The following is a 12,174-nucleotide window of genomic DNA, read 5'->3' as shown; positions in this document are numbered from 1 at the left end:
GCATCAAGTGACCCTATGGCCCTTCTTCATGCCAGCACATATACTTGCTAAGTTTTGCACAAAATGTTTTGCTGCCTGCTGACACTGTGCAAATCATGCAACTTAAAGTGTAGGTCCATCCTGGGCTCCATTAGATTTCCCTGTCACTCTCACGATGACAATGGTTTTACCAGACAAGATTGTTTGACCATACAATCTGCCACATAGATACAGGCAGCAATACAAAATTGACTGGGGGTTTTAAAAAAATATTTCTGTCTTTGTTGCATTAGATTTTCTATTACTTCCTGTTTGCTAAAAGTTTTTAGTAAGACCCCTTTTACACTGGGGCCACCCGTGCGTTAGCGGTAAACTGCCGCTTGTTTTAGCGACGCATTTCGGCTGCTAGCTGCTAACTATTAACCCCCGCTAGCACACGAAGAAGGGGTTTAAAATGCCAGTGTTGAGGAGCTTCTGAAGCTCTTTTCACACGCTTCGGAAACACTGCCCATTCATTGTATACAACACTCCCAAACTGCCTCAAAGATGCCTCTTGCAGGATTTTTTTTATAATGTCCCGCAAGTGCACCATCCCACATTCAGGTGGCATGGGAGGCAGGTTTCAGTCACTTTACAGGTACTATTTCTAGCGCTAAAATGCCTGAAAACTGCCTCAGTGTGAAAGGGAACTTAGCGAGGGTTAATCTCGCTAATAGAGCCCCTGAGCAGAAAAACTTGGCAGGGGTTCAAACCATTGCCCACTCTATTGAAAACTAAAATCATATTTTAGGTGATTGTACAGTTTTAAGCTGATTATTATCATAGATACCATAGGTAGGGGATATTAGGCATGGAGTATTCCTAAGGCTCGGGGGTATTTTATGGATTGGGGCATTATAAAAAATATAGTTACACTTTAAAGAGAAATTCTAGGTGGCCAATGAAAATCTGAAACCTTACTCACTAGTTCACTAGATAATGCATTTATCCCTTCAGTATCCCTTTTTCTCCATCCCTGGCACAGTAGCCATTGTATCCAGAGTTAGTTATTAATTCTCCTATATAAAAGTGTACGTAAATCCTTACATGTTACTTCTCTTATTTGTTTTCTTTTGTTTGGTTAAATATACAATTGAAAATGTTAGATGTTCAACAAATGCAAAAAATATTGTTGATCCTGTCAGAAATCATCTAAGCTGATAACTTCCTGTGCACTCAGGCTTTGCTGCCCTGTTTTCAGTAGGGATGGGTGAATCTGCCTGTGTCTAATTTGCCAAAGATTCAGTGCATCTTGTTCAAAATTCAGTGATCCCAAACCTGAAACCCTTTGAAGTCTATGGTTTGCCATAAGTGTGTGTAGCCTATTGCATTAGGGTGTGCACCCCAAAGCTCAAACGTAAATGCGTGTGTGTATTTTTGTATATGTGTGTGTGTATGTATATATATATATATATATATATATATATATATATATATATATATATATATATATATATATATATATACACAGTATCTCACAAAAGCGAGTACACCCCTCACATTTTTGTAAATATTTTATCATATCTTTTCATGTGACAACACTGAAAATATGACACTTTACTACAATGTAAAGTAGTGAGTGTACAGCTTGTATATCAGTGTAAATTTGCTGTCCCCTCAAAATAACTCAACACACAGCCAGTAATGTCTAAATCGCTGGCAACAAAAGTGAGTACACCACTTAGTGAAATGTCCAAATTGGGCCCAATTTGGCATTTTTTCCTGTGTCATGAGACTTGTTATTGTTACAAGGTCTCAGGTGTAAATGGGGAGCAGGTGTGTTAAATTTGGTGTTATCGCTCTCACTCTCTCATACTGGTCACTAGAAGTTCAAAATGGCACCTCATGGCAAAATAGTTGCTCTACATAAAGATGGCCTAGGCTATAAGAAGATTGCCCTTAAACTGAGCTGCAGCACGGTGGCCGATAGATACAGCGGTTTAACAGAACAGGTTCCACTCAGAACAGGCCTCACCATGGTCGACCAAAGATGTTGAGTGTACGTGCTCAGGGTCATATCCAGAGGTTGTCTTTGGGAAATAGACATATGAGTGCTGCTAGCATTGCTGCAGAAATTGAAGGGGTGGGGGGTCAGTCTGTTAGTGCTCAGATCATACACCGCACACAGCATCAAATTGGTCTGCATGGCTGTCATCCCAGAAGGAAGTTTCTTCTAAAGATGATGCACAAGAAAGACTGCAAACACTTGCTGAAGACGAGCAGACTAAGGACATGGATTACTGGAACCATGTCCTTAGTCTGTGGTCTGATGAGACAAAGTTAAACTTATTTGGTTCAGATGGTGTCAAGCGTGTGTGGCGGCAACCAGATGAGGAGTACAAAGACAGGTGTGTCTTGCCTACAGTTAAGCATGGTGGTGAGAGTGTCATGGTTTGGTGCTGCATGAGTGCTGCCGACATTGGGGAGCTACAGTTCATTGAGTTCATGAATGCCAACATGTACTGTGACATACTGAAGCAGATCATGATCATGATCCCCTCCCAGATCATGAACACACTACCGCTACCTTTTTAAAGAAGCTGAGGGTAAAGGTGATGGCCAAGCATGTCTCCAGACTTAAACCCTATTGAGCACCTGTGGTGCATCCTCAAACAGAAGGTGGAGGAGCACAAGGTCTCTAACATCCACCAGGTCTGTGATGTTGTCATCGAGAAGTGGAAGAGGAGTTCAATGGCAACCTGTGAAGCTCTGGTGAACTTCATGCCCAAGAGGGTTAAAGCAAATAATGGCGGTAACACAAAATATTGGCACTTTGGGCCCAATTTGGACGTTTTCACTTAGGGGTGTACTCACTTTTGTTGTCAGCAGTTTAGACATTAATGCCTGTGTGTTTAGTTATAAAAAGATATAAACATATATATATATATATATATATATATATATATATGTAAGTAGCGGCGGGCTCCTGAAGAACACGCGCTATGCGTTTTTCAAAGATAAACTCTACCTGAACTGCAGTTAGGTTTGGGTTTATTTGTCTAAATTTGACTTCGACGTCAGTTTTACTGGACTGTGAAATGTTCAGCCTGGCCACAGGGGGCACTGTCTCTTCTGGCAGGCGTGGAACTATGGTCTGGTCAGGTGTTTAACCAGTTAACAACCGGCCCATAGCCGAATGACGGCTACAGGGCGGTTGCTTAACTCAGGGAGGCCGTCATATGACGTCCTCCCAAAATTCCGCTCTCAAGAGCATCCGTGACCGCCGGGTCATCAAATGACGGAGCGATCACTTGTAAACAAACCTGCGTCATGTTATGACGCCGGTTCCTCCCTCCCCTCTTTGTACCGATCGGTACAGTGAGAGGGGAGAGATCGGTGTCAGCAGCGATGTGGGCTGCATCTGCAGTGCCCACAGCGCTGCTCACCGTCAATTAACCCCTCAATTCCCTGCCAATACTCTGCAATAGCCAGCAATGCCCTGCCAATACTCTGAAATGCACTGCCAATACCCAGCAATGCCCTGCCAACACTCTGCAATAGCCAGCAATGACCTGCCAATACTCTGCAATACCCAGCAATGCCCTGCCAATACCCTGCCAATACTCTGCAATGCCCTGCCAATACTTTGCAATACCCTGCCAATACTCTGCAATGCCCTGACAATACTCTGCAATACCCAGCAATGCCCTGCCAATACTCTGCAATACTCTGCAATACCCTGCCAATACTGTGCCAATACCCTGCCAATACTCTGCAATGCCCTGCCAATACTCTGCAATACCCTGACAATACTCTGCAATGCCCTGACAATACTCTGCAATGCCCTGACAATAGTCTGCGATGCCCTGCCAATACTCTGTAATACTCAGCAATGCCCTGCCAATACTCTGCAATACCCAGCAATAATCTGCAATACCCAGCAATACTCTGCAATAGCCTGCAATACCCTGCTAATACTCTGCCATAAATTGCCATACCCAGCAATACTCGATGATACCCTGCAATACCCAGCCATACTCTGCAATACCCAGCCATACCCGGTCATACTCTGCAATACCCAGCCATACTCGGCCATGCTCAGCCATACTCAGTGATACCCTGCAATACTCGGTGATACTCAGCCATGCTTGGCTGTACTCAGCCTCTGTATGTGGCCAGGCTGCGGAAGTCTCACACACGTGTTATCGCCGTACTCAGGAGGAGTAGGAGAATCTATTTTGGGGTGTCATTTTTGGTATGTACATGCTATGTGTTAGAAATATTGTATAAATGGACAACTGTTAAAAAAAAAAAAGCATTTTAACCACTTCCCGCCCGCCGGCCACCATATGATGTCCTTGACTTTGTGCGGGGATATCAGATATCAGCTTTTTCAGCGATTCCCTACACCATAAGAACGATCATTGTGGCTGTTCCACTGCTTGATCGTTCTTACAGGAGGCGAGAGGGGATGTCCCCCCATCCCGCCGCCCTCTGGTGCTTCTACTGACTCGCCAATACAATTAAAGCCAGAATCTTTTTTATTTTATTTTTTATTTCAGGCTTCCCAGCCTAGAGGTGAGATGTGGGGTCTTATTGACCCCACATCTCACTGTAAAGAGGCCTGTCATGCCATATTCCTATTACAAGGGATGTTTACATTCCTTGTAATAGAAATAAAAGTGATCAAAAAATGTATTTTTGGGGAAAAAAGTGTCAAACTAAAATAAATAAAGTAAAATGAATAATAACATTTTTTTTTTAAAGCGCCCCTGTCCCCATGTGCTCGCATGCAGAAGCGAATGCATACGTAAGTCCCGCCCACATATGAAAACAGTGTTCAAACCACACATGGGAGGTATCACTGCGAACATTAGAGTGAGAGCAATAATTCTGGCCCTAGACCTTCTCTGTAACTCAAAACATGTAACCAGTAAAAAATTTAAAAGCGTTGCCTATGGGGATTTTTAAGTAGCGACGTTCGGCGCCATTCCACGGGCATGTGCAATTTTGAAGAGTGACAAAAACATTGGGCTAACTTTACTGTTTTGGTTTTTTTAAAGCACGAAACGTTTTTTTTTTTCAAAAAAAACGCATTCGAAAAATTGCTGCGCAAATACCGTGCAAGATAAAAAGTTGCAACAACCACCATTGTATTCTCTAGGGTCTTTGCTAAAAATATATATATAATGTTTTGGGGTTCTATGTAATTTTCTAGCAAATAAATGATGATTTTTACATGTAGGAGAGAAATGTCAGAATTGTCCTGGGTGCTCCAGAACGCCTGATGGTGCTCCCTGCATGTTGGGCCTCTGTATGTGGCCACGCTGTGTAAAAGTTTCACACATGTGGTATCGCCGTACTCGGGAGTAATAGCAGAATGTGTTTTGGGTGTAATTTGTGGTATGTTGTGTGTGACAAAATAAACTGATAATATGACAATTTTGTGAAAAAAAAAGATCTTGATTTTGCAAAGAATGGTGGGAAAAAATTACAATTTCAAAAAACTCACCATGCCTCTTACTAAATACCTTGGAATGTCTTCTTTCCAAAAAGGGGTCATTTGGGGGTATTTGTACTTTTCTGGCATGTTAGGGTCTCCAGAAATGAGATAGGCCGTCAGTACTTCAGGTGTGATCAATTTCCAGATATTTGCACCATAGCTTGTGGACTCTATAACTTTCACAAGACCAAATAATATCCACCAATTTGTACTTATTTTTAACAAAGATATGTAGTAGTATAAATTTTGGCCAAAATTTATGAAGAAAAATGACTAATCTGCTACATTTTATAACAGAAACGAAGAAAAATTCATTTTTTTTTTACAGAATTTTTGGTCTTTTTTCTTTTATAGCACAAAAAATAAAAAACCCAGCAGTGATTATATACCACCAAAAGAAAGCTCTATTTGTGTGAAAAAAGGACAAAAATTTCATGTGGGTACAATGTTGCATGACTGAGTAATTGTCATTCAAAGTGTGAGAGCACCGAAAGCTAGAAATTGGTCTGGTTATTAAGGGTGTTTAGGTGCCCAGTGGTCAAGTGGTTAAATTACTTTCTCTCGGAGCCAGGTCAGTGGGAGAGGCCCTCTTGCTGTGCCCTCTGGGAGAGGGTATTTAAGATGCGGACATCACGTGGTTTGGGGTTCCGGTCCAGTATGATGTGCTGATTACATGGTCCTGGTTCTCCTGACCACCCCCCAGGAAGGCTGTGGCCTGGGGTGCAGATCCACCCGACTGTAATGCCTCGGGGCTGGCTAGCCCAGGGCAAGGAAACTAAAGGAGGATTCTGAGGTGGTAGAGTGCCGTCTCTGGTTCTGGAGAGACCCATTGTACTTTGAGCATTCCAGGGGTGGACTCTTTAGAAGAACACCACGTATGGGTTGGTTTTCTTAACAAGAGCCTGGAAGGGCTGAAGTTACCGAGAGAATGCTGTCTTGTGGATATCGCCAAGCAGGCTGAAAGATTCAGGTATCCTACAAGTGTTCTAAAGCTTAGTTTCCCAACATGTTCTGCAACAACGTCTGTGACAAAGACTTTGTTCCTGAGTAAGCACCTTGTTGGCTGCTAGGCCTTGTGAGAGAGGGACTGTCCAACCTGAGTGCTCATCCAGCTGCGAATAGCTATTATCTGGATGCAGTCAAAGTAAGCAAGTTCTTTAACGTTTTTGGACTCTGACATTGAGAGTGCCTGAACTTCCTTTTCAACCCTCTGATACCAAGTTAAAAGACTGTTCAATGGTTTGAGTTTTGCAAATAAAATACATTCAAGTGGATCTATTGTCAGTCTCAAGTTACTGGGTCATCTACCATGGGACATCTCCTAGACGTGCCACAAGGAGAACAGAAGGTAACGGTAAGCCCAAAAATAACCAGCAGCTCCTTCGGGGGCTAGTGCTACATATATATATTATATATATATATATATATATATATATATATATATATATATATATATATATATATATATATATATATATATGTAGCACTTACCCCCGAAGGAGCTGCTGGTAATTATTTAGGCTTGTACTCTGCTCGTGCTCCCCCTTGACACAGCTGTATAGTGCTATTGATGTGAAACCCAATGGCAACAACAACCCAACAATAACATCAAATATTGTATTTTTACCGTTACCTGAGCTCCTCTTGCTGTAAAGATAGGAAACAATCTCACACCAATTGTGCTTTAACCAACCGGTAATTTTACTGGAAACTGAGTTCAAAATCATAAACACAGTAACAATTGTAATATACAAAATAGTGCAATACTAATGGTGATATGCAAGGTCAGAACATATAATAATAATAAGGCAGTCAAACATTCAGACCCGAGGATATACTAAATACTGTGTCTCCAAGTGGGATTGGTGCACAGAGTGGCAAACCCGTGACACTGGACACTTTGCCACTTCCAGTACAGCCATGCAAACCCACACATCTTGTAGTCTGCTATACCGCACTGAATATCAGTATGTTATGACACAAATGCTCAAGGGCTCCCCCTAGATTGCAATACCTCCCCCTGTGCACACTGCAGTATAAAATGCCTTATACTGGATGATAAGTCTCTTGTCTTCTTTCTTCAGCTCGCTCAGTTAACTGCAGTGTTTGTATTCCATAGGGTTTGAAAATGGTAATGTAACGTAAAATAGTGAACAACAGCTACTTAAATTATGCAATGCACTTATAACTTCCTTTTCTTTGAGGATGACAGTCAGTCAGTTCCTAATGAAGTATAGGTTTTGAGGCCTGATTGAACACAGTCTAATTTGAAGGAACTGTTCCGTAAGACTGCAGGTCTCAGCAGCACTGTAGTGACTAGTCTATAGTGTGTTAAGTGCCCTCTCACCACGCCAGGCCTGAATGATTGGATGCCTCTGCTCCAGTGATCTCAGTCCTACTGCCAGCTAGCACCGTCACGCTGCACACTCCACAAGACGACAGAGACCCATGGTTGGCTTCTTCCGTGTTCTGGATCCTGCTGTCCAGTCACGCTGCTGCTCCAGTACGCTGTGGTAAAACACTCTCCGGTGGCTCGGATTTGTTCCACGCCAAGCAGGCCACGGCCCTTCCAGGCGCACACCCGCAGGTCCCAGGCATTACATTATTATATAGCATTTACATAGCAAAAATTCCAGTGCTACATATAAGTTTAACCACTAAACCCTTTTCTGACATTTGTTGGTTTCAAGTTAAAATTATTTTTTTTGTTTTTGCTTGAAAATTACTTAGAACCCCCAAATGTTATATATATTCTTTTAGTAGACACCCTAGAGAATAAAATGGTGGTTGTTGCAATATTTTATGTCACACTGTATTTGTGCAGTGGTTTTTCAAATGCAATTTTGTTTAAAAAAAATTTACTTTAACCTCCCTGGCGGTATGATTCATTCTGGTTTTAGGTGCTAAAAACGGTACAATTGTTTTGCATTGGAAATTTGGCGTTTTATATTGTAGTCCTGTAATTCTTAGGAATAACTCTCTTAAATCTGTTCAAACCAGAGTCTAGCAGACAACCCGGGTATGATAAAGTTTATAATATAATAAATAATAATAAAAATTATTCAATAATGTAATCAAATCCAAAAACACAGAAATGTGCTCATTTGCAGAATTGTCGCTCTCATTAGATTTAGTGTTTGATGACGAATTTCCCATTGTTAAATCATAGTGTAGCGCTAAAAAGAAAGAAAGAGTGACCTTATATATAACCAATCAGTGATCTCACAATATTATACAGATATCAAATCCTGAATTATATAGCATTCATTTAAAAATACACCTTATGTGCATAATTCATTAGTGTAAAAAATCATAAAAAAAACATATAGTGATGCAAGAAAGTCCAAAAAGAGACACAAAAAAGTCTCTCGTAGATAATGATCCAATCCACACGTGAAGTAGAAATCACCGTCCACCTTCTTTATATGAGAATAACATGCAGACACCACGTGGTATTCCCATCACCATTTATGATATAGGCTTACCAGATGTATTAGATCCAAACGAATATACATTCGAAGCATCGCAAAGGCTTGTGCACTCGTATGCAAAATCTTTCAAAGATAAACTCTCCAGGGAAGTTTCAGATCAGACTATTCCATTCCAGTACTCAAAAAATGTCAAATCTTCAGCGATATAATCCAACTCACATTGTCGAACCCATACAAAAAGAAATGAGGGCCACAATAGTATAATTCCGTTTTAAAAGAAAATTTAATAAAAAAGTAATGAACTTACATGTATACAATGAATCAAGCGCTTATTTCATAAAAGACACAGCTGCAGTAGGAGTCCCGACGCGTTTCGTCCTCAAAAGACGTCATCACCCCAGATGACGTCTTTTGAGGACGAAACGCATCGGGACTCCTACTGCAGCTGTGTCTTTTATGAAATAAGCGCTTGATTCATTGTATACATGTAAGTTCATTACTTTTTTATTAAATTTTCTTTTAAAACGGAATTATACTATTGTGGCCCTCATTTCTTTTTGTATGGGTTCGACAATGTGAGTTGGATTAAATCGCTGAAGATTTGACATTTTTTGAGTACTGGAATGGAATAGTCTGATCTGAAACTTCCCTGGAGAGTTTATCATTGAAAGATTTTGCATACGAGTGCACAAGCCTTTGCGATCCTTCGAATGTATATTCGTTTGGATCTAATACATCTGGTAAGCCTATATCATAAATGGTGATGGGAATACCACGTGGTGTCTGCATGTTATTCTCATATAAAGAAGGTGGACGGTGATTTCTGCTTCACGTGTGGATTGGATCATTATCTACGAGAGACTTTTTTGTGTCTCTTTTTGGACTTTCTTGCATCACTATATGTTTTTTTTATGATTTTTTACACTAATGAATTATGCACATAAGGTGTATTTTTAAATGAATGCTATATAATTCAGGATTTGATATCTGTATAATATTGTGAGATCACTGATTGGTTATATATAAGGTCACTCTTTCTTTCTTTTTAGCGCTACACTATGATTTAACATATGCAAATTATTCACTGTTTTATATCCTTGTGATTGTGTTAGCAGCTTTATTTGTTTTTTTTTGGGATAGCGCAGTGTTAAGTGGTATTAACGTTTTTGGCCATGACGAATTTCCCCACAAATCGCTATCGCTCAATTCTGCAAGTGATTCTAATTTATTATCGCTGTTTTCTAGTTGGTCTAAAATCACTTTTGACATAAAGGGACACTTTTTGGTTGCTATGGGCAATCTCCAAATTCCAGGCAGAAAAAACAGTATTTATAATATAAAAGTGCATGCAGGACACTGCACAGACCACTAGGGACAAAGGGGGTGTGTATTTTTTTTATACAGTACTGTAATCTGTAAGATTACAGTACTGTGTGTGTTTTGTGTATTTTAACTTTTTTGAATTTGGCGCCGATCTCCGCTCCCATGCGTCGTAACGTCGCAGGGAATGGAGCTCGGCGGCACTTGGGCACTGTGTGAATGGAGCGGAGGACAGCTCGATCACACAGCACGGAGGACATCGCTGGATCCAGGGGACAAGGTAAGTAACTTCTCCCTGTGTCCTCCCTGTATCCAGCGATGCGATCCCGAGTCTGGCTCGGGGTTACCGCTTATGATTGTAAAATCCTAACCCGAGCCAGAATCGGGATTACCGCTAGGGAGGTTAATAAATTAATTTAATGAATTTTAAAAAAAACTAACCAGTAAAGTTAGCCCATTTTTTTTTGTATAATGTGAAAGATTTTACGTCGTGAGAATCGTGATCTTTTTATTCTAAGCAAAAAAATCGTGCAGCTCTAATATACACATACACACACTCTTATAAATAAATGTAAACATATTAAAATGTATTAAAATATGAATGGTGTCAGCAGGGCAGTAGAAGCTGATTGGTCACTATGCACAGCTGCAGCAGATTCTGTGTTCACCAGTTTTAGTAAATGTCCCCCTATATTACGTAAGTTGTGCTTTATTCACCTCAGGGGGTTTCCACCAATCCTCCACCATTATTCCATGCACCAGATGTAATAGTGCTATGAATCATGAAACAAGTTGCATTTTTTCCTACAGTTTTTTTTTCCATTTTGCCACCGTTCCTCTCATGGTATGCAGGCCAAAGGGAAAAGACAACATAGCGATAGCGACAGTGATATAGCATAAAACCTTTTTTTATTTCTGTGAAATATTAAAAACAATGCTAATTCGCATATAATAGTGCTGCCCCCCAGCACCCAGGTCCTAGGCTTGATCCTGTTCGGTTGCTAGATCCACCACCTGGTCCAGTTCTAGAGTGGTCCGTATATATGGAATGACATAACTGTTCAGAGCTCTGCCCAACGTGTTTTGTCACTTTAACCTCTTCAGGGAGCAATTTGTGTTATGTTTCAAACACTGCATATTTTTTAACTTACTATTTATGGACACTACATGGTGACCAACAGCAGCAGCTGAATATTTAAAGTGGGATTGAATTTTTAATGTAGAATGTAAGGTTGTATACTACTGCTAAAAAAACATGGGAAGGTGGGCATTGCATGAGGGATAAAAACCAATGCAATAGATTTTTTTTTTTAAATACAGATTTCTGCCACAATATTAGTCTCATGTATGGGGCACCAATCGCTAAGAAGGGGATTAAGCTCAAAAACAACCTCACTACCATCACACACCATCATCCTTGCCAAGTGACACTATTCATCCGCTGCCAGGCAGCTATAGCAATTGACACTCCTCTGGTTACTTATGCCATTGGCAGTATAGACTTTTTTTTGGCAGTTTCACCAATTGCTAATCCTTGGTAGTATTCTCTCTGAACTCCTTTTCACCCCTGTTACAAGCTCTATTCTTTTTTATGCCTTACATGCACCCCTTTTCTTAAAGTACTTCAGACCAGGCACTTTGGGAACTTATTGTAAACTTCTTGCAGATACAGAATTAATGTAAAACAGTCTTTCACAGATTCCTCCGTACACAGCTCCAGTTCATTCTAGCTCAGGCTGACCAATGCATATCTTTAGATTCAGCAAAGTCCATTACCAATGCACTTGTATAAAATCCTCTTATCCCCTCTGTACCTTAACCACTTCAATACAGGGCACTTTTGCACCTTCCTGCCCAAGCCAATTTTCAGCTTTCAGCGCTGTCACTTTTTAAATCACAATTGCGCGGTCATGCTACACTGTACTCAAACTAAATTTTTATAATTTTGTTCCCACAAATAGA

This window comes from Lithobates pipiens, unplaced genomic scaffold, assembly GCF_037356315.1.
Source record: "Lithobates pipiens isolate NorthernLeopardFrog02 unplaced genomic scaffold, aLitPip1_a1.2 Scaffold_11, whole genome shotgun sequence".
NCBI classification, from domain to species: domain Eukaryota; kingdom Metazoa; phylum Chordata; class Amphibia; order Anura; family Ranidae; genus Lithobates; species Lithobates pipiens.
Note: the sequence above shows the minus strand (reverse complement) of the source record.